Below are 26,512 nucleotides of genomic sequence, written 5' to 3'. Positions count from 1 at the left end.
TTAGCTGCGTACCATTTATCAGGTACTGGGCTAGACACTTCATTGCATTAATTCATGCTATCCTTAAAACAACCCTAATGAAGTAGGTATTTTCTTCATCTATAAACTGAGGGAACTGAGAATTGTTCAAATTATGTGTCCTTTCCTGTTTTCCCTTTGGCCTTCTTGATTTTTACCCCCAACCTGCTTTTTTAGAAGTCTTCTCCTTTGCTCTGGCATTCCATACTTCCATCTGCTCAGGCCAAAAACCTCAGAGTCTTCTTTTCTTCATACTTCATATTCAATCTGTGAGGAGTCCCTGTCAGTTTATCTCCTCCATCCCTATCTTCCGGGTCAAAGTCCCATCCTCTTGCTCTTGGATTATTTCAATAGCCTTCTAATTGGTCTCTGCTACCCACTACTGTCTATACTCAGACTAGCAGTCAAAGTGGTGCTGTGTGTCAGAAGACATCACTTTTCTATCCTGAAGCCTCTAATAGCTCCCAACTCACTCAGAGTAAAAGCCTCACAGGAATTGTACCCCTCCCCCCTTCCTCTTCCCTGTCTTTACCTTCTCCATTCTGCCACTCTGGTCTCTTGGCTGTTCTTGGTGCACTCAGGCATATTCCTGCCTCAGGGCTTTTGTACTTGCTGTGCTTTCTGCTTTGAAAGTTGCCTGTTGGGATATCTTGCTCCTTAACCTCCGTCAGGCCTTTGCTTAATGTCACCTCCTCCAGAGGTGTTCCTTGATCTTCTATTTAAAAGAACACCTGTCCTACTACTTTTGTCTCCTCCCTGCCTAATTTTTCTCCCCTAGCATTTCTAGTCATTTTTCAGTCCACAAGTTTATTATCTGTTTCTCCCATCTGGGAGGTAAGCTCCATTAGGGCTAGAATTTTTATGTGTTGATTCTCGCCTGTGACCCCAAAATCTAGAAGAATGCCTAGCATGCCTAAAGCACTAAATAGTGGTTGCATAAGTGAAGGATCCCCCCATGTTGCAATCATAAGAGCAGGCCAAGCGTACCTGCTGTGCACAACTTCCTTTTTTCTACTTTCTCCCTCTCTTGTCCTTTCCCAGCTTTTACTTAAGAGACACCTGTCTGCTCTTGTTACAGGTGGTGAAAACAGAGAGGAATCCCAGCACGTGCACCCCTCATTCCTGCTGCCCTCCAGGAACCACAGCAGAGTGGTAGACAGCCTTAGAAGTGAAATTCCCATCATCCCATTACCATGGCTGCAAGAGAGAACCTGAAACCAGATATACCTGATTTTAGTTATCTCCGGATGCAATTCATTGAGAATGATGGGAGGAAGATGCTTCCTCCAAAAGAGAGTTTGGTAAGGTGCCAGCAGGATGCTGCTGAGGTGGAAAATATCTCCACATCCGCCTTCGTAAAGCCCTGGTGTGGCCCAACCTGCTCAGGTTTGGGCTTACCTCAAGTTTCAACCACGCCAACCACAGGCCTCTGAAAATGCCAAGAAGGCCTCTGCCAAAGAATTTGATTCCTTCTCCTGGATTTAAAGTCCAGAAAGCAAAGCATTGACTATGCTGCCCGAGCACGCAGGGAGGTGTGGGAGATGGAGGAATGGGGAAGGCGGCCCTTCCCACTTTGGCAGTGGGCACAGACCCAAGTGTCTAATGAAGGGCAGCTGGCAAAGGAGGGGCCGGGCTACCCTGGGTGGAGGTCTGGGCTCTGGGAAGGCTGTTGAGACTCAGACAATGCCAAAGACTAACCCTTCTAACCCAACCCAGTGGTAGGAGTGGGGGTGCGGTAAAGGAGTGGGGATGGGGAATGGGTTCTGAACCTTCTGTCCCATTTTCGGGGAGTCCTGAGTTGGGGATGGACAGTCCTTTTTGCTGTAGAACTGTCCAAATTAAGAAGTCCGGGGGGGGGGGGGAGGGTTGACTGTGAACGTGTGTCACGCACACATATACTCACAACTGCAACAATACTGACTCATCTTTTTTTTTTTTTTTAAGATTTTATTTATTTATTTGACAGAGAGAGAGATCACAAGTAGGCAGAGAGGCAGGCAGAGAGAGAGGAGGAAGCAGGCTTCCTGCGGAGCAGAGAGCCCGACGCGGGGCGCGGGGCTCGATCCCAGGATCCTGAGATCATGACCTGAGCCGAAGGCAGCGGCTTAATCCACTGAGCCACCCAGGCGCCCCAATACTGACTCATCTTAAAAAAAAGCAACACCCCTCTCACAACCCATCTCCCCACCTCCCCCGCTCCCCCAAACCCTGATACATTAAGTCTGCCCAGGGCAAATCTCCCCCTGCCTACTTCAGTAGAATATGCCTGTAGAATAACAGGGGAATGGTCCCATCATTTGATTCGGGTCTCTTGGGGCAGTATTAGCATTTTATAAAATTCAAACCTCAGGGACAAAAAGAAAGGCTGGAATAAGGAGAAACTGGAGTGGGGAGAGGGTGCCGCTGGCTGCCGTGAGACCTCTGGAAAGTGAGACATCGAAAACGTCTGTGACGGCGGGAGTCGCGACTTCCTCCACTTCACAGGCCCCGAGAGACGAGCCCTCTGGCCAGTTAAGTGCTGATTTATGTTCTCGTTTGGTTGGGGAGTGTGAGCGCTGCTGTGCGCGAAGGGGTGCAGTTGCGGCCAAAGATAAGCCCCCAAAGGCGGGGTGTCCTTCACGCCGCCGGGTTAAGTTTCGGTGGAAAGTTTCCCTCCGAAGCTCCTCCCCCTTCTCCCTGGAAACCAGTGCCAGGCGGCCGCGCGGCGAAGCCAGAGCCCCCGCGCACCTGGCGGCCGCACGTCCCCGGGGCAGGGGCAGGGGCGGGGGCGGGGCTGGCGGCGGCCCGGGCGGGGCTGGGCCGCGCGCTCCCCTGGGCCGCAGCGCAGGTTGGGCCCCGCCCCTCCCCGGTTCGCCCCGCCCGCGCTCCCGAGGATCTGGTCGGGAAGCGGGGAGTGGTGCCGAGTCCCCGAGCCGCGCGGCTCAGCCACCCGCTGACGCACGGTCGAAAAGTTGCGCTCCAACCTTCTCCCTCCTCCTACTTTCTTCCTAGGGCCTGGCTGTTTGTGGAGTTGGAGCCGGGCGGGGAGGAGCCGGCTCCCCACACCATCCGGTGCCCGGCGCGGGTGGCGGCTCGCGGACCGCGTCCTCAGGACGGCGGCACAAACTTTCCCGGCAGTTTGGGGATACTTGTCCGGAGAGTCCCGCACTTGGAGGGAGGAGGAGCCGGGTCCGCAGACAGGTACGTGGCATCCTGCTTTGCGCTTGAGAGATTCTTTTATTTTAAGGGCTTAAGGGAGGGGGAGAGCAGACGGGTCCTTTCCTTGCATTCCTCCCGACTGGGCTGGAGGGGCAGGTATTGGGATGGGGGTTGCGCTGTGAATATCACTAACAAGATCGCTGCGTGGGGTCGCAGTACGGCGGCTGCCAGAGCTGCGGGACCGGGCGTTACTCGGTGACTGACCCCGGGGGAGAGAGAGCCGGCTTGTTTTGACGGAGAAAGATGTCAGCGGGACTCTCCACCTCGTTCCTGGGGGCCTGAGGCAAGAGAGCGGGGGTCCTACAGGAGGGACGCCAGAGGCGGAGAGATCTAGGGCTCAGTTTTCCTCTCCAAGCCACCTCGCCCTTACGCAGGAGACGGAGGTGAGGCTACTCTGAGGTTTGCAGTACTCTCCTGGTGTAAGGGCGGACTCGTTGGGTGGCTGTTGCTCAATTTCATAAGGTCTGTAATGAAACCGCGTTCAAGTCCTGGTGGTTGTTATTGACGGTGTGCCTGCGTGTCTGTCCGTCTCTCCCCCGCCCTGACTCCAACAAAGCTTCCTTGTTAACCCTGTTTCTGCTGGGGAATGGAACTAGCTGCGGTCCTAGTTCAAGCCCAGCCAGAGAGAGATGTTGGTAGCAGGTGTAGTCTTGTTTGCTTGGAACTTTGGGAATCACGTGAGCTTTGTTTCATCCACCTGGATCCCATCGGTTCTTAACTGATCCAGCTTCCACCATTCAGCGAGTACTGCAGCCTCCGCCATCCAGTGACGGGAAATATCCCGGTTGGAGGAAGGAACCCCAAACAGGAGAGAACCCCGAGGAGTAGTAGTAAGCCTACGGGTTGGGCCCACCCGCACGCTTTTCTGGAAGGGCTCTGCTATCAAATTCATCTTATTAGGAAGTCATCTGCTCTTGTAATAGCCACAGCAGCCCTGATGAAATTATGTAGGTCACTGAAAAATAATTCCTGCTTAATCACCTTTATCCTGTTGATTAATGACAGAAAAGATTTCCTCTCCTTAATGTACCATGCCTGCTTGGTGGGGTCACCTGCCTGACCTCAAGTTCACTTGTACACCTGGCACTAGACAGGCTGTTGTCCCTGCCCAAACCTATCATACCCCATCTGAACATTAGTGTTTCACCTCCGGACAGACATTATGCAGGAGATCCAGTCCATAAATTTTAATGCTGCATACTTGTCAGCTTTAGATAACTTTTCAGATAATTAAAAGCTGGTTTCTTTCAGCTGCAGTTAATCCCTTTGTACGGAGCTCATAAGAATTGTCCCTGTGCTTATCTTGAAATGCATTAAGTTTGGGGTCCCATTTTTCATTTGTCCTATAGCTTTCAGAACAGGATTAAATTGTGTGGGTTGGGTGAAAAGGGCAAAAGAAACCCAGCTTCAGTGAACTAGATTCAGAGACAGGTTTAGAGTGGTCTCATAGTTTAGGCCCAACTACCTACCTGGCTTCCTTCTTGCCTCTACACAGAGACGCTATAGGTTGTATTGCTTGTAAAAGACTAGAAATCAAAGGACTATTGGGAATAATGCATCACTGGGCAGTTCTGCATGGTAACATCCCAAGTTTGGCTCTGCACGCTTTCTCTACAGAGTTCGCAGGAAGCCAGTAGGTAATGCCTGCAAATCAAAGAGCAGTTGTGCAAACAAATTATGTAGAAATAGAGAGGCAAAAATGAGAAGAAACAAGAGTTGCCTGAGGAGTGACTTTTGAAATTTTGTTCTCGTATTACCTAAAATAAAATTTTGATAAGGAAGCTTCCTCTTCCTGCCAATATAAAACAAAATTGCTTTTTCAGATCCATGTTTAGGTGCTTGATCTTTATTCTGTGTACACATGTTTCGTAGGGCAATCCATGGGCCCTTTGAAGAACTGGGCACTCAGATTCTGGCCTTGGAACCCATTTTCTATCTATTTCACTCTGTCTCAGCGACTTCCCACTCTTAGCCTCAGTAGAAGAATGGTGCTCAAGAGTGACCAATAACGTAAGGGATTTCATTTATAGGGATCTGATCTCTTAGTAAAGACAAATACTGAAAGTAACCTTTCTGTAGAACTTCATGATCAGCAAAGTGCTTAGATAGGTACTGCATTTGTTCTTTGTGATTTAACTGTTTTGTAGTGAGTGCTATTATATTTAGACTGCATAGGAAAACGGGTGAGATTCAGAGAAATTAAGGAACTTTTAGGTACATACGTCTGTCAACCTTTTAAAAGGAAAAGGCTTAAAAAAAGGAAATGGTAAGTAATTCAACCAGCAAAATCGAGTTTATGCAGAGGAACTGAAGTTCAGGACAGGCAAAGGATGGCAAACCAAAGGCAATTTGGGAGAACAAAGGAGAGTGTCCTTTTATAGATGGACGGAGGAAGTTGGGAGGGATTTGTTTTGAACAAAAGTTCTTTGTAGGAAAAATGAGAGTTCTAAGTGGTAGTGGTTTCTCACTGGCTGCTGGTGAGGGCAACTTACTATTGCTGGACTGAGAGGAAATCCTCCTTCTGGATTGTGCAGGCTGTGACCACGAGTGGTATGGGTGTTAGAGCCCTCCTTTCATGGCTTCCCAACTCCAGTTTTGTGTTAGATTTCTTTAACGCATTTTCACATTTCCCCCTTTTGGTCAAGATCTTTCTTTAAGAGCATCACTGATCAAGAGCTGGGTCATCTGTTCCTTATTAGAAACATCTCTGTACCTTGAAACATTTCTGTACCTTTTCTGGGTGTCATGTCCCATGTCAAATGAAGTGGATTCCAGATTGGGAACTGTTGAGGCCACACTTGAGTAACAAGGGAAAGCTGTCGGGCATTTCCCATCTGCAGCCTGTATCTTATCAAGGTTGTAAGCATTGAAGATGATCTTGATGCATTGAGTCAGTCAGCATTGCCTTACTGGGTATGTTGTTTCTACAAAGGCTTATAGGCACCAAGTACAAAGCTTAAAGATTATTATATAAAATGAGAGGAGCAGAGTAATGTATAATAGTCTTAAACCAAGACCCTAAAGCCGAAGGTAATTAGTCAAAGAGATCAAAGGACCATGGATCGTCATGTGGAATTTGTTGTAGCCAATATGCTTGTTCTTTAATTGTATGTATTTGAGTTTCTCTTTCTCCAGAGGAATTTATTCATGTGTGTCAGATGCTTGCTATCACATTTGTTCACTGGTGTGAGTGCCTGCAGCCTAGATAATGCCCTTCCAACAGAGGCAAATCCAAAGTCCTATGTACTTCCTGGTAGTAAGGCAGTGGTGAAGGTTTAATGGGGAAGACCAATGAGAGGCTTCGGATTTATTGTGGTTGTGCACAGAGACAGTTAGAAATTCTAGCAAGCATTGGCCTCCACTTTGCCAGCTGCTTAAATATTCATAGGCCCATCGAAAGTCCCGTTTTCCACAAAGGTAAAATCAGGTGGTGCCTGTAGGATTTCTGCTAGGGTTTGATTACTAATAATGCTGTTAACTGGGGTTTAATCAGGACTGTATGTGCAGATCCAACAGAATCTGAACAATCAGAAATGACTGTTGGCTTGAAAGGGTCAGTGGTGTTTGAGGAATAGTTAGGGAGAAATCCTCTTGTTCTGCGGACTTTGTTCTCAAAGGCCATATAGAGAGGGGTTGTTCTGCTAGGGCAAGCAGACCTAAGGTAGGAGTGAGAATGGGCAACCATATGGGTACCATTAGTTGTTTTGAGAGTTACTTCAGGGGAGAGATCAAAGTAAGGGACAGGAAAACCTGAATCAAACCGTAGAATCCGGAGAGGTGCAGCAAGAGTTAGTGGTTGCAGTGGAGATGAAGGAGAAGATTGTGAGGAAGACTGCAGGGTCAGGATTGTATGCGCAGATCCAACAGAATCTGAACAATTAGAAACGTTTCCCCCTTTTGTGAGGAACTGGGAAATGTGAAGGAGGGCGTTGTCTCTCCAGAAGAGAGAAGGAGAAAACAGAGGCAGAAAAAGCAGAAAGAATATTCGCCTGATCCCATCATCTGGGGGAAAGCCGTCTGCTTTAGCTGTGTCTGCTTCAGTTCCTGGAAATCTTCAATTTGAGGTCACCCAGTTGGTGTACAGGTCCAGTCAGGTTTGGGGGCTTTCTTTATATGAGACACACGGATCAAAGAGTCCACTCTTTGGATTTTGGCTGCACAAGGATTGGTCAGTAACACTTAATCAGGGCCTTTCCAGTGTGGTTGAAAAAGTCTTTTTGGAGAGGTCTTTTCCAATAAACAAAATTCCCAGGTTGCAGGGTGTGGTGTTTGAGGTCTTCATCTCCTGGGAGTGCACTGTGAAAAGATTGTTCTACCAAAGTGTGATTATTTTCAAGGCATGTAATTAGACATTTGCAGTACTGAAGTGTATCTCCATTTATTAAGTGCAGGTAAAGAGGTGGAAGCTAGATTTACAGGGCCTCTGGAAATTTCTCAAAGGGTGAGAGTTTATGAGTTCCGAAGGGGTTGGATCTGAGATTTAGAAGAACCAACCAGCAAGGTATTTGGAGAGTTTCCACAAATTTTGCCAGTTGAGGGTGGTTTTTTGGGTTTTTAAAGATTTTATTTCTTCATTAGAGAGAGTGAGAGAGGATCACAGCAAGCAAGGGGGTGGGGTAGAGGGAAAAGAAGGCTCCCTGATGGGCAGGAAGCCTGACATGGAGCTTGATCCCAGGATCCTGGATCATGACCTGAGCCGAAGACAAACGCTTAACCGACTGAGCCACCCAGGCAGGTGCCTGCCGGTTGAGTTTTGATGTCTGTCGTTGGTTCATTTGACTTATCCTGAAGACTGAGGATGATAAGCACAGTGAAAATGCTATAAAACTGGCTAAACAGCACAGACTTGCCATAATATTTGGCCAGTAGAATGGGCTCCCTTTTTGCTGTGGAGATCAAGAGGGGTTTGCTATGTGTGGATGATCTTTTCCAGTAGGATTTTAGCTTCTGAAGAGGCAGTAGCTTGTCTACCTGGAAAGGCTTTGACCCAGTGGAAAAGGATACAGATGATTACCAAAACCTATGCATATTCATGAGACGGGAGAAGCTGAATAAAGTCCATTTTCCAAACTTGAATGATTCTTCAGGCAATTTAGAGTGCCCAGGAGCTGTGCAGACAGGTTTCCCAGGATTTTCTTTTGGGCAGGTGGGACAAGTTAAGTAAGTACTTTCTGAAGCCTTGTTAATATTTCCCTACCAGTACTGATTCATAAACATTATCATTTTATTTATAGGCCAGTGGTTTTAATGCATGTACAGTGGTCAAAAGTGGGAATTTTAAAATTTCTGGTAGGACTGGCGGCTTTTGTGGTCCAAACAAGAGGTTTCTCTTGATATGCTTCAGACAACCATCTGATCGCCAATATTGTCTTTCCTTTCTGGTGCTGATTGTTGGGTGTCTCTAGTCAGTATCTCCACATTATATTCTGGAGGTGAGTTCCTTTGGACCACGACAGAGGTGTGCCTTTTGGACCTTTGGAGGGCACCATACTTTGCAGAAATGATAGCAAGGTGCTTTCCTTTAGCTTTCTGAGAGTCAAGCTCAGAATGCCCTGGGGTCGTAGTCATAACCAAAGCAGCAGGTAAGAGCATGGTATCCAATAATTTCTGGGGGGATAAACAGTCTGTTTTTAATTTTGTCTCTGTTGGAATCAAGGAAGCCACTTCTTGCCATGACATTTCAAAGTGGTGGGCCACTCCAAAGGTCTGTCTACAGTTGGTATAAAGGCTAAGGGTATTCTGGTAATTATTACTGTGCTCTAAGGGGTGCTTGAGAGGGGCATTTCATAGGAAATGAGACAGCTTACCAAAAGAGGTTATGTTGAGAGCTAAGAGTTCAACTGCATGTGGCACAAATATGGTCAGAGGGGATCCCAGGACCACTTCTTTGGTGACCTTTATAAGAAGGGTAGTAGCAGGCATAGTGCTGGGGCATGGGGTTTACCACAGACTACAGGGTCTAGTTGTTGGCTATAATATCCTATGGGCCTGTGGTCATCCCCACGTTTTGGGTGAGTGCTCCAAGGGTTTTCCCTTCTTTTTCATATACAAAAAGGAAGAAGGGGAGTTGATAATTGGGGTGTTCAAGGGCTGGATTTTTAAAATTATTATTATTATTATTATTATTTTGACTTTAAGATTTAAAAAGTCATGTTATCTGGATCTTTCAGATGATAGGGCCAGGTTTAGTAGTTTTTAACAAGGTGTGTAAGGGTTGGGCCATAGGAGTCAAGTTTGGGATCCAGTAGCTATCTGGCTGCTGATGTTTGATTTGGGGCTTTGGGAAGTTCAAGGCGCCAAAAAGCCATTGGCTCTAGGTGCGGTCTTTGTTCTCAGGTTAGATCTTCCGAATATCGTACTTGCGTTTGTACAAATTGTAATTTTTTCTTAGAGAATTGGTGTCTCTTCTTGGCAAGGAGTTTTAGCAAAGGGATGCTATCTTCTTGCGAGGAGGCTTGGGAAGGGGAGCAGAGAAGTAAGTCATTCACATACTATATTAAAGTGGAGACTCTAGGGAACTTGATATCATCTAGGTCAGCCCTTAAAGCTTGTAAGAAATAAGGGCTTTCAGTGAAACCCTGGGGCATTGCTATCCAGGTGTTTTGCTCTCCTTCCCAAGTAAGGTGGGGGGGGGGAAGGTGTTGACCTGTTTTATCTACTGGACTATTAGAAAAAACACTACATATATTAGTCAGAAAAAAAATTTGCCCTCAGTAGGGATGGGGGCTGATAAAGCATGGGGAGTGGGGGCAACAGGTGACAGCATGGCTCAGAGGTCATGGACAAGCTTTCATTGTGGCCATTTACTTCTTTCCCACGTAAAATAGGAGTGTTGCAGGGATGGTATAAGGGATAATGAGACCCTGGGCCTTATGTATAGTCTTCTATTACTGAGTTAATGCCATGAAGGTTCTCTTTATTTATGTGGTTTTGATTAATGCAGGGGAGGAGTTTTGGGGGATCCATTTGGATCTTAATAGGAGATACATTGTTGATTCTGTCATTAGTAGTAGAGGATTTTGCCCATGAGGGGGATGGTAGCTTATCTAATAGGGACAGATAGTGTCATGGTATTAGCCCCAATGCTGCCAGGGATGGAGCAAATAAAAGATGTTAACGGGTCATTTGAGTCACTTAGTTGGCTATTTTGTTTGCTGTTTTCAAATTCTAGAAATATTTCCCTTTTCAGGAGAAAAAAATTCCAGCACATTTTTCTAAGAAACCTTGGCTCAAAAAATGAGTTGTGGTGGGGGAACTAAGGAGAAAGGGGTGGCTCTTAAAGAGAAAAGGGTCCCTTAAAGGGTCTAAGCAAAGGGTTAGGTGTAGAGATAGGAACCTGTTGAGGCTTACTAGAGAGCCCCACTGTTTGAACTCCTTTAGTAGTTGGAGGCAGGGGCTGTTTAATGGGATGAGCACTGAGAGTGTAGCTCTGGTGTTGGGAAGGACAGAGAAAGATTCATTCTGAATCTGGAGAGTGGTTTCTCCAAGTGGACAAAGGGGAAAGATTGGTAAAAGCCCTTAGAGTTCCTGGAGTCCTGTCATTTGGGATTAGGAGGACATTGGAAAGGGTGGTTAGAGGGCTGAAGGCACCTGGAACATTTAAGTTTCTAGCAGTCTTTTCTCTAGTGTCCTGGCTTTTTGAATAATGGTAGAGATCAGGAAGCTTTTGGTTTTGTTTAGAGGCCTCCATTTGTTGGGGTTGAAAAATAAGGATTTCAGTGGTCTTTCTTTTTAGTTGAATCATCTTGGGCATGGGAGCTAGATCGCTAAATTTCTTAAATCTGGAGTTGATACAGATTTTCATTTCATCCTTGTCCTTTTAGTAGAAGAGAAACATCCCAGTTTAGCCTATTAATGAACAGAGTTAAAGCCTACCCGAGTGGATTTAACATCCAAAGGAAGATCAGAATTTTCTTTAAAAACAATTTGGAGTCGGCTGTAATGATGTGTGGGCTCATTGGACTTCTGGATATAAGCCTGGATCTTATTCCAATCGACTGACTTTAGGAAAGTCCTAGTAACTGCCAAACGAAGTAGTTTGTTTATTCCCTGACAATTAGGCAGTGGGGGGTTTCTCTGTCCCCAGGTTGTAAATCTAAAGACTTTTAGGGATCATTTCACTTGGGAGATTCATCCAGTTTTGGGTTTGGCCTTCACTGACAAGCATATTACTTAGCTGATGAAGTCAGAGGAGCCAGGTTGTTAAGTTTGACCATATGAAATTCCTCAACAAATCCGTTGGGCTCCTTGGTTACTTTGGGAAAATCTTTGACCATGGCTCATAGTTCAGCTTTAGTCCAGGGAACATAAGAAATTAAGGGCTTCACATTTGGAGCCCCAGAGGGTCTGCTTTTAAGTCAGGCTTTAATAGGTTTGTGGGAGGAGGCAGTAGGAAGAGGACTGGAGAAATTGGGAAGTGATGAAGGGATTGGAATTAGGAAAGTGGAGGGTATAGAGGAGATAAGGACAGTACCGAAGGGAAAGGGGAAGCCAGCACTGGAGACAAAGAGGACAGGGGAGGGGAAAAAGGCCTCAGAAGCATTCTTGTCTTCTCTTGATTGTTTGTGTTCACCTCTGTTAATTTAGAAATGGTACTTGTAAACAGGTGATTTTAGAATCTTGGATATGTTTGGAAGCCTCCAGGTACCAACGAAAATAGGAATTCCATTCAGTCTATTTAATTAGAGCTGCAGTCTTCTGATTTGATTGTGAAAAAAGCAGGTAAGGGGAGGTTGAAAGTTCCTCATAATGGCCATTGGAGATCTAAATTATCTTTGGACAAGTTGGTCCATTTAGTTAAGAATGCTCATGAGGAAGGACTGTAGTTTTTGAACATAAAACCAATCAGGGTCACAGAAGGAGGAGTTCTTAAGAGAATTTAGAGTATTCGAATTCCATACTTCAAAACCAGAGATTCAGGGACCCCTTGGGTGGTTCAGTTGGTTAAATGGTCCACTCTTGGTTTTGGCTGAGGTCATGATCTCATGGGTCATGGGATGGAACCTGCGTCAGGCTCTGCCCTCAGTGGGGAGTCTGTTTGAAAGATTCTCTTCCTCTGCTCCTCCCCCTACTCTCTCTCTGTTTTCCCCCCTCTTTCTCAAATAAATCAATCTTAAAAACAAAATAAAGCCAGAGGTTCAGAAAACAAATGAGTACTCACCAAAAAGATGCCTTTAAGAAAACAGATCCTGGGGGTACCTGGATGGGTCAGTAGGTTAAGTGTCTGCCTTCAGCTCAGGTGGTGATCTCGGGGTCCTGGGATTGAGTCCTGTATTGGGCTCCCTGCTCAGCAGGGTATCTGCTTTTCCCTCTGCCTCCTGCTCCCCCTGCTTGTGCGCTCTCTTTCTCTGTCAAATAAATAAATAAAATCTTAAGGGAAAAAAAAAAGAGAAAACAGACCCTGAATAAAATCAGATCAACCAAATGAAGGGAGATTGAATCCAAGAGGAGACTTACTGAATTGAAAGGAAGAAGACAACTCTTGGAAGTGTAGAGTACAAGGGGCTCAAGTGTGTTCCACACATAGTTCTGGGGGTCTCCTTCAGTTCCCACTGCTGACATCATGCAGTGTCAACCTTTTAAAAGAAAAAATGTGAACTATTCAGCCAGCAAAATTGAGCTTATTTGGGAATAGCAGAAAATTGCAATTTGGGACAAGTAAACTATGGTGAACCATAGGCAAGTCCAGAGAATAAAGGAGGAGAACGTCCTTTTTTTTTTTTTTTTAGGCTGTGGTGGGGTAGAGGGAGAGAGAGTGGGAGAATCTTAAGCAGGTTCCATGCTTAGCGCAAAGCCCTACTCGGGGCTTGATCTCAGAACCCTGGGATCATGACTTGAACCGAAATCAAGAGGTGAGCACTTAACCAACTGAGCCTCTTTTCCTACAGAGGAAAGGAGGAAGTTGGGAGGGGTTTTGTTTTGAACAAAAGTTCACCAGAAGAAAATGAGAGTTTAAAGTGGTGGTGGCTTCTAATTGGCTGTATGCGAGGGCAGCTAGCTGTTGCTGGACTGAGAGGAAACCTTCCTCCTTCTGGACTACCCAAGCTGTGACCACAAGTGGTACATGTATCAGAGCCCTCTTTTCATGGCTTCCCAACTCCAATTTTGAGTTAGGCTTTCTTAACACATTTTCATATTTTCCTTCTCTTTGTCCTGTATATGGTGGACTCAGACCCAAATCCAGGATTTCTAATCCAGAGGTCAAGCTTTTGTTTTTTTGCCTACTATATTTCGTGATTTGTTTGGATGTGAAATGAAATCTTATTTATTAACCAAAACACGACCTCGCTGGGGACAGGATAGTATGTAAATATGTACATACATATAAGTATATGTAATTTTTAAATTGTTTGAATCTCAACAGTGTGGCTTTACCTGGGGACATGGGGTGGGTGAATTAATGCCGCAGTAGATTGAGAAAAGAACTTTTGATGATGTCTAAAATTGAAAAAAAAAATCAGGAAACACTAACATAAGTGTGTGATTTACAAATGTGGAAGTAATTACCAGAAGAAACCTCTTCAAAAGTTGAAGGAGTTACTTTTGGGGAATGGAATTCGGGGATGGAGAGGAGCCATGCAGAAGTCTGCTGTTTTTGGCCATGTACCTTACAACGCTAACCCTTATATTCTATGATGTCTGCAGGTATATAATTAAAAGAAATCCTTTGGCCAGGATAGGGTAAGGGTGTGTTTTCAGAATTTTAGAGCTGAAAGGACTATAGAGATGGTTTCTGCCCTGTTTTTTCATTTTGCGGGTGAGGAAATTGAGGTATGGGAGTTCACATGTTTGTCAAGGTCCCATGACTATGGAGACAAACTTCTGTGAGTTCATACCCTGCTCCAGGCAGGTGGAAAATTTCCCCATACTTGTTATTTCTGAGCTACCTTTCTAGGCAATTCTCTTTTCTGTTTTTATCTAGTTTTTATAGGGTTTGAATGGGTTATGGAGCTGCTGATTCAAGACTAGTTACTCTAACTCCTCGTGTTTCCATGATGAAAAACCTTCAAATATCTTTAGAGTCTGAAGACTCTACCTTTTTTGTTAATTCTGTATTAACTTTTAATTAGAATTAAAGATACTTAATGCAGTTTGTCTGCAACTGTTTAGGAATCCAGTTGAATCTGATAAATACTGGAATTTGGGCTAAACTTTTATCCTGAGAAGCTGTGACTAACAGGAGATGCTCAGAGGGCTTTTCCAGTATCTATGTGTATTGCTTAATTTTGAAGTTCTAAGAATAAGAGTGTAACTTTTCTAAAAGAGAGGGAGAGATGGAAATTATTTTAGAGCAATTCTAGAAAAGTTTTGGGGCTTTTGGGTGTCGCAGTTGGTTGAACGTGGAACTCTTGGTTTCAGCTCAAGGCGTGATCTTGGGCTCATGAGACAGAGCCCTGTGTGGGGCTCAACTCACTGCACTCTGAGCGGTCTCAGATTCTTTCTTCCTCTGCCCCTCCTGCTCTCCCTAAAGTAAATAAACAAATCTTAAAAAAAAAATTTTTTTTTAACACCCTACATTTTCTCTCTATCCTAAGTTTTTCTCCTACTCCCCCTGAAGTAGATCAGTAACCTAAAGTGAAAGTTTTTCTGATTATACACATAATACATATTATTCAGCATTCAAACATTATAGAAATATGTCACATTGAAATTTAAAGTGCCCTGTAATCTTATATTCTGGAGAAACTGCTGTATGGTTTTTCCTCAGACTTGATCTCCATATTACAATATTACTGTAAACAGCTTTCAACTTGGTTTTTCTTTTTAGCTTAATAGATCTTAAGAGTGTTTCTGTGACCATACATACAGAGCATTCTGACTGTATAATATTACATCACAGGTTATTTATTTATAGCTCAGGATGAAATCCTCCTTTTTTTTTTTAAAGATTTTATTTATTCATTTGGCAGAGAGACACAGCAAGAGAGGGACCACAAGCAGGGGCAGTGGGAGAGGGAGAAGAAGCAGGTGGGTCTCCATGCCAGGACCCTGGGATCATGACCTAAGCCAAAGGCATATGCTTAATGACTGAGCCACTCAGGTGCCCCATATCACAGGTTATTTAAACCGTTTCCTATTGTTGGAAATTTGGGTCGTTTCCCATTTTTCTATATTAAGATCAGTGTTTTAGAGAACATTCTTAAAGTAGGTCTGTGTGAGTGTGTTCTGTAGGAAAGTTTTGTGAAAGTCAAAGACAAGAAAATATTAAATTTCTCTAATTTATGCTTCCTGTAACAGGTGCCACCATTGAAAATTATATTAGTACCTTTTTTCTTAATGTGTAAGACTGAAGGTAGAAATGATTAATACATGATCATACAGTGTACCGCGAGGTCATAGTAGCAAAGGCTCTGAGCTTTTAGGTGAGTCTTGCCTCATTTCCTCACATTTCAGGTTCTTTTGGTTTTAATATTTTCCCCAAGAGAAGGTAGTAATTGGTAAAAGCTATAAAAATACTCTGCAGTTGGTGGACGAGCTGCTAATTAGTTTTTATGGAGCATTTTTTTTTTCCCAAACATTTTCTTAAGAACATTATTCTAGGACATGCCTTTAAGGAGTTCAGAGAATCCACTAGGTTTCGCAGAATAACAAAGCGAGTGTATTTTAGCTCTTCTTGTATTGTTAATTTACCTTTGTTGAAATACTGGTAATGGGTCAATTTTAAGATCTTCAGGTTTTTAGGAAGTACCAGGAGTGGATTTTACTTTTGTAAAATGTGTGCAAAAATGTGAAATAAGATACTTTGGCTAAGTTTCATGATTCAGGGTCATTGAAGCATGAACATTTCAGGAATTCATGTGGCAAAGTTTTTATTGAGTATTATTAGAGAATAGATTAATATTTTTGTTGAGTCCAAGCTTTGTTCATAACCCTTAAATGAGAGGATTATGTGTCATTCCCCAAAATGAGTGTTTTCTGTTTGGTTTGTGTTCATGAAATTTGAATCTGGAATTCATCCATTTTAGGATTCTCTTTGTAATGTATCAAAATAAGTATAGAAAAAAATATGCATATACACACATATGTTTACATACATATACACATACATGTATTCATGTATAAGTATATGGTGATATAAGTTGTATTTTATAAATGCCTTTAGGGGGCGCCTGGGTGGCTCAGTGGGTTAAAGCCTCTGCCTTCAGCTCAGGTCATGATCTCAGGATCCTGGGATGGAGCCCCACATCCGGCTCTCTGCTCAGCAGGGAGCCTGCTTCCTCCCACTCTCTGCCAGCCTCTCTGCCTACTTGTGATCTCTCTCTCTCTCTGTCAAATAAATAAATAAATCTGAGAAAAAAAAAAAAACAACCCAAAAACGATTTCTTAGGACATGGAGTACACTATAGTTTGTGTTATGCTCTTATTTTGATAATTTTGTGGGGAGATACAGCCTGTCTAATGTATTCTTGCTTACTATCTGTTCTGTAACATGAAGTCAGTTTTTAAAGCTGAGTGTTTAAAATCTCTCCTATTTGTGTGTATTACAAAATGTTGACATTTTGCTTATTTTAAGCAAGACGTAGTCATTTAAATGCCTGTGAAAAAATCTGGCAATGGGACTTGTTGGCCCTGATTTGCCTCAGAGAACACTATTTACCTGAGTTGTGTTAAACACTTAATGGTTAATGCAAATTTCTTATCAGCTTGATTAAGTTTGACCCTTTGTGAGTTTTCTCCTAGTACTTCTCCACTGTGTGACGGTTCAGGACCTTGCATGTCCTATTTGAGAGGCAGATCCTGGAGCTCTGGATGAGTCTGCTTGTAACTTGTGTTTAGGTCTGGGCCTGGTTGTGTTGCTGTCTCCCTTTTCTTCCCGTAAAGTAATCCTATCTCTTGATCATGTTCTAGGGTTAGTCTGTCACTGAGGAGTGGTCATTCCTTCATAGTGAATCACAAAATGAGTAGGTTCGATGAGGCTTCCTGACTCAAGCTCAGCTGTCTTCAGAGTTTGTCTATATAGACATGCCTGGGGCAAACTCTCAACTAGGCTGTCTTCCTTACGTGGATAATTTATAAATCTGCATCCTCCTCGCTGAACTTTGGGACCTTAGGCTTGCTTCTCCATTTCCTTTTGGAGAGGTTTATATTTTGATCCAGACCTCAATCCGTTGCGTGGCACTTAAGAGTAACTCTGCATTTTAATCACGTAGCAGAATGCCTTATATCAAATCGAATCCCTCATGTGTGTGTTTGTTGAAGATCTACCTCTTACTATCACACGATCAATTATTTTTTATCTTGTTTGTGTTTCCAGTTTTTCTTTCTCTACTCCATTTCCATGCCATTTTCAGTTTGATTTTATAAAGTACAGCTTTGCCCGTGTCACTGATCATGGTCCTTTGTAATCTACTGGTAATGACTCAACTCAAAGTGAGATGATTAATTTTATGTGCCAACTTGACCGGCCCAGATATTTGGTTAAACAGTATTCTGGGCATGTCTGTGAGGGTGTTTCTAGATGACATTAACGTTTGAAGTGGTATACTGAGTAAAATAGGTTGCCTTTGTCATTGTGGGTGGATCTCATTCAATCTGTTGAAGACCTGAGTTGAACAAAAAGACTGAGTAAGGAAGAATTCACACTCTTTGCCTGCCTGTCTTTGAGCTAGGCTGTCAATCTTCTCTGCCTTTAGACTCAAACTTGGACTTGAACTTGAGCTATATTATTGGCTCTCCTGCTTGCTGACTGTAGATTGTGAGGCTTCTCAGCCTTCATAATTGCACGAACCAGTTCCTTATGATAAATATCTCTGTCTGGTGTGTGTGTGTATAAAATCTCCTGCTGGTTCTGTTTCTCCAGAGAATACCGAGTGATACACGAGGCATCCATCTATGATCTGGTGCAGGTGCTGTGCTCTGGTTACCATGCTGGCCTGTTCTCATTTCTGAACACATCCTACTACTTCTTTTTGATCCAGCTCTGCTGGGAGTAGCCCTTCCTCTTTCTAGTTATTTCAGCGATGTGCATTCTTCAAGCCCGGTTCAGAGTCTTTGTCCTCCATTAGGCCTTTCTTGGCTATCTCTTGCTATAGCAATTTCTTGGCACGCGAATGGCACTTGAATCTCTGGACTGAAATCTTACAAACTTAGGCATTTGATGCATTGTAATGTTATCTTTTATATGTTTGACCTTCTTCTAGATTATAAACTAGGATCTGAACCAAGCTCTATGCTTCCAAATTCTCTACTGTTCTTGATGTTACCTTTTACTTAGTAGGGGGCTGGTGAATGTTTATTGATTTTTATTTATTTATTTATTTTTTAAAGCACCAAGATCTACTTAGGGAAGGAAAGGCCAGTGCGGGGCTTGCATGCCCACACTCTGTCTTGAGCCTGTGGAAGAAACGTGGAATTCATTTTCAACAGGACCCGGAAGTCTTCATCAGTGTAGTGGTGCAGGGACACTCTGCCCGTTGTTTGGGGTTGGTACCAGAAATGAAACCTATATATCATCCTTGACCTAGAGCCAGCTTTTCCTAAGAACAAAACTGAGTCCCAAAGTCCTGCTGAATTAGCCCATTCCCGAGATGCTGATTTGCAGCTACTTTTGTGGTCTTTTGCTTTGCTCTTGTCTCTTAGAATTCCCTTTGCTCTGCTTCTGGCTAAGTCTTTTATATCTTCCTCTGTAAGTATGCTAGATAGCACATTTTTGTCAATAATTTTGAATAAGGGGGAAGGAGAAGAAATATGAAAATGAGCTATATGTTCCTTGGCAATGTATTTATCAAATTTTATGCAAATTTAATTCATACAGAGTATCATTTTCCTCATTTTCCCTGCAATTGGATGTCATTCTTGAGCAACACCGTTCGAAATCAGACCTCTTCCTGTTCTTTGGCTCTTTTAAGCTTAAAATATTGGAAACCCTCTATACTGTCCATCCTCCTTAGCCTGCTTCCCTGCATGTATCTTCTAACATACTAGAATTTACTAGATGTGTATTGTTCATTGACTTTCTCCCTGAGTAAGAACGTAGACCTGCATGAAGTACAGGGATCTTCGGCTATATTAGTATTGGCTTTCCTTGGCCATATATCCCAAAACGTAGACCCATGCCTGACATTGAAGATGTGTTTTTTGGAGTGGGAGTTTGCTAATTTGGAGCTCTTTACCACCCTCCCCCCACCACCATTTATTGCTTTGTTGCTTAGCATTTCTCTTATATCCTCTGAAAGGTCTCCCCTCTTTCCTTCCTGTTGCTGAAGTTCACTTCTGTCCAGACCAGGTTTTTTCAAACCATACAACTACCTATTCCTCAGCTCTGTGCCTTTGTAATAGTCACGTCATAATAGTAGGAATTTATTCGCCCTTGGCTGTTCGTGGCTTACAAAGCACTTTTACATATATTATTTCATTTCCATATTTGATTGCATATATGAGGTATTCTGAAGTCTCAGACAGCTTTGCGTTCTTGAGGGCCTTTCACCAAAGTATGCAACTTAGCAAAATCTTGTCTCACCAGGAGATGTTTTCTTCACTGTGTGCCAGGCATACCTCTCCTTGGCTGTATTGTTGCAAAATTTTATGTGAGGAGTGTGTCTCTTTGACATCATCTGGTCTTTTGGTTAGGGACAATCATTCTGTTCCCTCAGAAAGATGCCTGTGTGGCAGAAGGTCCTCAAGGAAAGTGATAAAAATAAGAAAGTTTAAAAACAAATAAAGAATCACCAACATACATTTATAGAAATCTTTTCAATGCAAGACCCTTGGCTAGATGCTGAAAAAGTGTTGCCTCAAAGTTAATTTGCTAGCAAGAGCTACATGTGACCTGTCCAGCAGGAATTAGGAGACACAAGCTGGAGTTGAGAAAGCTGGCCTGAAGAATGCAGATCATACAGGGGTGAGACCTGGTGACTTTCAGATTTTCCACCAGTAAGTTGCCTCTACCATCTTGGTCTCTCTCCTTCCGAGCTGTGACGATGAAAGAAACCATTTTCTTCCTAAAGGCCTTCTGTTCTTGCCTCCAAGCCATGGGAGTGCTCGATAACTATTAGTGTCTAATGATGACGCAGGAATATTCCTTTGAGCAATTGTAGAGCTGTAGGCGTGTCACACATTGACAGGTGCTCACAAATCTCTTTTTGCTGTTTTGAAATATCACTGCCAGGGGACTTGTATACAACTTGTTCTGACAGAGCGGTCTTAAATATTCATTCCTTTTACCTATTACTTCAGAGAAATGCCAGCATTTAGTCTTCAGGCTGCCAGTAGCAATTTTGGCAGAATCGTATTATAACTTTTTCAAGATACTTATTTTCAGATAGCTCATTTATTTACGCATTAATAGGTTGAAGTTATTGTTAATGATGGAGGAAAATGCACTTTGAGGTCAGTGGAATCTCAAGGGTTAAATGGACGTCTCTGATCATTTATACTCTCTGGTAAGTTCAGTAGCAAGGATTTATTATTGTGGGAGGTAGGATGGCAACTTAAATCCAAATCTGGTTCCAAGCCCTGTTCTGCCCTTTAGTAAATGTGTGACTTTGGACAAGTTATTTTCTTCTGATGAACCTTAGCATCCTCATCGTTAAGTGGAGATAAGAATGCCAACCCCAGGGAGTTTCTCTGAGGGTTAAATAAAATAACAGCTGTGAAGTGCTTAGCATGGAAGTAAAAATCACTGCATGGTAATTGTTATTTATGTATGGAGGCTCTGTTAGCACCATTCTAGGGAATTGGGGGGGTGTTGTGGTCAAGAGGTGTGTAAAATATATGTCTGCAAGGCCACAAAAGAGATGGCAACAGATATGTAATTGATATATAATAAAATCAAAACAATAGGGAATGCAGTGTCATTTGTACAGAAAGTACAATCAGAAACAAGGCAGAGGACACTGTGGTCAGAGTCTTCAAGAATCATGGTGGGGATTGTATCAGGATTTCTTTGGTCATAAATTATAGAAGTTAAACTGTACGGAAGGGGAATTTATTGGCTCACATGGCCAAAGTAGGGGACAAGTGAGGTGAATCTCAGGGAAGCCAAAACTGAAAACTCCTGTACCGCCAAGACTCGCTGTCTCTTATCTCTCCTTCTTTCTAGGTCAGTTCCCTCCACGGGGCAGGGCCCTGGCTGGGGCCTGGCTGGGGCCTGGGTGCCAGCAAGCCAAAGATTGCCCAGAAAGGGGGGTTGATCTTTTCCCTTCATCCAAACTCAGAATCCCAGGAATGGCTCTGGTTGACCTCTCTTGGGTATCCTTGTCCTTATGGCCAGTGGCACAAATTATCTGGCTGCCCCATTTAGAAATCACATACTTGGTGGGGGTAAGAGGAACAGTTTCCTAAAAAGGATTGTGCTTTTCTCAGAAGGAAGGGGTGCTGGACAGCCAGAGCGGGAGGTGTTTTTACTCCTGGAGGAGGAAGCTTTAGTGGGTTACACGGAGAGAGGCAGGTATGAAGAACACTAAACCAAAGGTACAGAGTGTGGGATGAGAAGATGATTTGTATTAGTGTACTAGAATAAAGTAGACTCAGAGCGAGTGGTTTGGAGTTAGTTGAGGAATTTGGAATGATATGATAGGGCATATATCCCAAGAACTGACATCAATTTGACGTGTTATGTAGGGTCCTGGCTTTTATTTAAAAATGGTTTTAGGGGCACCTGGGTGGCTCAGTGGGTTAAAGCCTCTGCCTTCGGCTCAGGTCGTGATTCCGGTGTCCTGGGATCAAGCCCCGGATTGGGCTCTCTGCTCAGCGGGGGTCCTGCTTCTTCCTCTCCCTCTGCCTGCCTCTCTGCCTACTTGTGATCTCTTTCTCTGTCAAATAAATAAATAAAATCTTTAAAAAAATAGATTTTATATTGTAGGCCAAGTATTTGAATCGGTAACTTGAGAACTAAGTTGAATGCAGTTGGAAAGTTACACTCAGTGAGTACAGACAAGGTGGTCTTTGTAATCAAACTCTTTCCTGTGTTCGTCCAGGCACTCCCTTGACAATTAGATGTTATCAAGCTTTCATAGTACCTTTCCTGCCAAAAAAACCCAAAAACCAAAAAACAAAAAACTGTATTTCAGAGTAACTAGTTTGAAAAATACTGTGTTTTTAAAAAAATTGTTTTAAAAAAGATTTTATTTGACAGAGAGATCACAAGTAGTCAAAGAGGCAGGCGTGGGGGAGCAGAGAGCAGAGCAGAGAGCCCGATGTGGGCTTGATCCCAGGACCCTAGGATCATGGCCTGGGCTGAAGGCAGAGGCTTTAACCCACTGAGCCACCTAGGTGCCCCCCAAAATTGCTATGTTTTTAGAAGAATTCTAGCTAATAAATGCAGAAGGAATGATACAAATAAAATAGAACCATCTTATTACTCCTAATGAAATAATAGATCTAGGGAATAGTCTCCGGTGACTAGAGGTCAACAGGGATGGCAGGCTTCATAATTAGGCTAATAACCCCTGAACCCACTGATCAATTTTAATGTTACAAAAAGAGAAAGAAGTAGGTACTAGAGGCCTCCTAATTTGACGTGATAGGAAATATACAGAACCATCCATGAAGTTTCTTGGTTTTTTTTTTTTTAAAAACAAACAATGTAATTCTGGTCAAACCTTTATATCTGAACTACTACTTTATAAGAAGCACAGGAAAAACAGGACCATGCAAAACAATACCATGGAGAGATAATCATCTGAATCCAGAATGTAGAAGTTTTGGTAGGACAAATAAATGACAAGAAAAACCAAGAGGGAAGAGAAGCTATCACTAGGGGACTTGAAATATGTATCCATTATGTTTGGATCTTGATTTGGATAAATTAACTATGAAGTTAAAAATTATAAATAGAAAATTTGGTCAATTTAAACTCTGGATGTTGGGTACATCGAAGGACTTTTTAAAAAGGAATAATAGCACACAATGGAGTATTATGCCTCCATCAGAAAGGATGAATACCCAACTTTTGTAGCAACATGGACGGGACTGGAAGAAATTATGCTGAGCGAAATAAGTCAAGCAGAGAGAGTCAAGTATCATATGGTCTCACTTATTTGTGGAGCATAACAAATAACATGGAGGACATGGGGAGATGGAGAGGAGAGGGAGTTGAGGGAAACTGGAAGGGGAGATGAGAGACTATGGACTCTGAAAAACAACCAGAGGGTTATGAAGGGGCGGCAGGGGGGTGGCGGGGGGTGGGAGGTTGAGGAACCAGGTGGTGGGTAATAGGGAGGGCACGTACTGCATGGAGCACTGGGTGTGATCCCAAAACAATGAACACTGTTATGCTGTAAATAAACAAATAAAAATAAATATTAAAAAAAAAAAAGGAATAATAGCAGGGGCGCCTGGGTGGCTCAGTGGGTTAAAGCCTCTGCCTTCGGCTCAGGTCATGATCCCAGGGTCCTGGGATCGAGCCCCGCATCGGGCTCTCTGCTCCGTGGGGAGCCTGCTTCCTCCCCTCTCTCTGCCTGCCTCTCTGCTTAGTTGTGATTTCTCTCTGTCAAATAAATAAAAAAATATTAAAAAAAAAAAAAGGAATAATAGCAGCACCTGGGTGGCTCATTTGAGTCTCCAACTCTTGGTTTCCACTTGCATCATGATCTCAGGGTCCCAAGATTGAGCCAAGCCCTGTGTTGGGCTCTGGGCTCAGTGCAGAGTCTGTTTGTCCCTCTCCTTCCCTGTCCCTCCCCGCGTCCCTCCCACTCACTTACAGAGTGAGTTCACACTCTCTCTAAACTGAAAAAAGAGAAAGAGATAATAGTGGTATTATTATTTTAAAAGGTCCTCATTTATTAAAGATGCATACTAAATTTTTTTCGGTTTATTTAACACGGCAATTTGGTATTAGTTTCCTATGGCTCACTTAGCAAATCACCACCTGCCGGGTGGATGAAGCAAGAGAAATTGATTCTCTTGTAGTCGTGGGGGCCAGAATTCTAAACTGAAGGTTTGGCCGGCATTCAGGGCTGAAGAAGTCGCGGGGGCCAGAACATGGCTGGCCATGTTCTCTGAAGTTCTGGGGGAGGCTTCCTGTGTCTTCTGGCTTCTGGTAGCTGTCCTTGGCTGGTCGATACTCTCCCATCCCCTTCTCGTACACCTGTGTCTCATGTTCCCCTGCCTCTCACGAGAACATGTGATTGCATTTAGAGCCTCCTCGAGTAAATAAAGATAAATTCCTCCTTAAATCCTAGATTACGGTCACACCTTTTGCTATGTAAGGTATTATTCACAGCTTCTGGGTTTTAGGAAGTGATCTATCTTTCGGGGCATTTATTATGCTTATCTTAGATGTGGTATAGGTTTGCTTTCACTTTCAAACAACCCGGGCAGAGGCAAGGAGTACAAGTGAGAGATTATGATTGGCTGAATTAGGATTGGCCATAAATTGTTAATTTTTAAGCTGAGTGATGACAGTTCATTTTACTGCACTCTCTACTTTGTATGTGTTTGAAAATGGCCATAATAAAAAGTAAAAACAAGAAAGGTCAACTCTCAGAGCAGGATCCCTTAGTAATCATCCAGACAGTATATATCACAGTAACGTCTGATGAATGCAAACTTCAATTTTTTTTCTGTTAATGAAAATTAGATATGAGATTTCTAATATCCTAGGTAATCCTTCAGCTTTTCACTACCTTTTTAGGTGCTTCTCAAGAAAAATGAAGGATGAATGAAAATCTGTTTACTTGGAATCAAAATTGTAAGATGACCTGGGGTTTAGCAAAGTTCTTTTCTTCTTCTATACTACAGTCGTGGTGATTGTGTGAAGTGGCATGGTTGTCTGTGAAGACTCATGGGCAAAGTAATTTATTGTATTATGATGTCTTTCTCAAGCGGATGAAGTTATAAAAGGGGTAGCACTTTTCTTATGGAACCTAACTTTCAAGTCTGTTTCCATGTGATCATCAAATGTCTCAGTGAAAAGTCTGTTTCCTTGTGATCATAAAATGTTCTCGGTGGCCTATAGAGTACATTCCCTGGCAAAGCTCCATAGTAATTAGTATTTTTCTTTTTTTTTTTTAAATTTTATTTATCTATTTGACAGACAGATCACAAGTAGGCAGAGAGGCAGGCAGAGAGAGAGAGGGAAGCAGGCTCCTTGCCGCGCAGAGAGCCCGATACGGGCCTGGATCCCAGGACACTGGGATCATGACCTGAGCTGAAGGCAGAGGCCTCAACCCACTGAGCCACCCAGGCGCCCCAGTAATTAGTATTTTTCTATGAATTACTCTTTTAGATAGTAATACACTGTTAGAAGGTGTGAGAAATCTTGTCTATCTAGTTTCCCCCCCTAGATACTGAGATGTTTCATGGTTGTTCCTCCTCACCCCTGTGCTGGAAAGATTTCAAATTATACATTTAGGGGCGCCTGGGTGGCTCAGTGGGTTAAGCCGCTGCCTTCAGCTCAGGTCATGATCTTGGGGTCCTGGGATCGAGTCCCGCATCTGGCTCTCTGCTCAGCGGAGCGCCTGCTTCCCTTCCTCTCTCTCTGCCTGCCTCTCTTGTGATTTCTCTCTGTCAAATAAATAAATAAAATCTTTAAAAAAATAAAATAAAAATAACCACATGACGGGCATCTGGATGGCTCAGTCAGTTAAGCGCCTGCCTTTGGCTCCAGTCAGAATCCTAGGGTTCTGGGATTGAGTCCTGCTTGGGACTCCCTGCTTCTCCCTCTCCCTCTGTTTGTACTCTCTCTTTCCATCTCTTTCTCTCAAATAAATAAATAAAATCTTAAAACACACACACACACACAATGAGCGCAGCATTTCTCAAAGAGCTATTGTGGCGTATCAAAAAATACAATATGTCTCAAAACATTGCTGTGTGTCCAGTTCAGCCTTAAGTGTATGTGCTATAGATGATAATGAGTTAGGATACTGTTGTAGACTGTTCAAGTTACTTTACATATACTTGAGCACCTTACTGATTTTTTTTTTTTTTTAGGAAAGGAAAACAAATTCATATGCAGAATCTCTGATCAAATAATGCATAATCACGACTTTAGTCACCAAAAGCAGCATGTTTTTAAAACTGCTTTTAGCCTTCAGAAGTCAGTTTATTGATATACTGTGGTTTATATTCTTTCCTCAGTGGTTTTCTTATTGAATTTGTTCCTTCCAAAGTGAAATGCTGCCTTTTGAAGGGTTGGTATAAACTCTAGTTGCAAAATCTCAGAATTAGACTGTCTTTTTTGAGCTCATGGAATTAGAACTTAGCTGGTACATTTGTTGTTGATATACGAGACTACTAAAACCCAGTTCCTTCTTTTGTGTTTGTTCTGAGCTGCAGTACAAATTGGTCTTTGTAAGTCAGGCAAAAAAACACATGGCCCAAATTCGACTTTTTGTGATGTATGTGTTCAGAT

The 26,512-nt window shown here is 43.1% G+C and overlaps 1 protein-coding gene across 2 annotated transcripts in view; it reads left to right on the top strand.

Annotated features, from left to right (window-relative positions):
* The first annotated feature begins 2,922 nt into the window (after positions 1-2,922).
* FHIP1A (FHF complex subunit HOOK interacting protein 1A) overlaps positions 2,923-26,512 on the top strand; it is a 228,112-nt gene continuing 204,522 nt past the window's right edge. For both annotated transcript variants that reach the window (XM_045993518.1, XM_045993525.1), the window contains exon 1: positions 2,923-3,198. The gene's annotated coding sequence lies outside the window, so the exon portion shown is untranslated. The remainder of the gene's footprint in view (positions 3,199-26,512) is intronic.

The sequence above is a fragment of the Meles meles genome, chromosome 2 (assembly GCF_922984935.1).
Source record: "Meles meles chromosome 2, mMelMel3.1 paternal haplotype, whole genome shotgun sequence".
Lineage (NCBI taxonomy): Eukaryota > Metazoa > Chordata > Mammalia > Carnivora > Mustelidae > Meles > Meles meles.
Note: the sequence above shows the minus strand (reverse complement) of the source record. Positions and strands in the feature narration are given on the sequence as shown.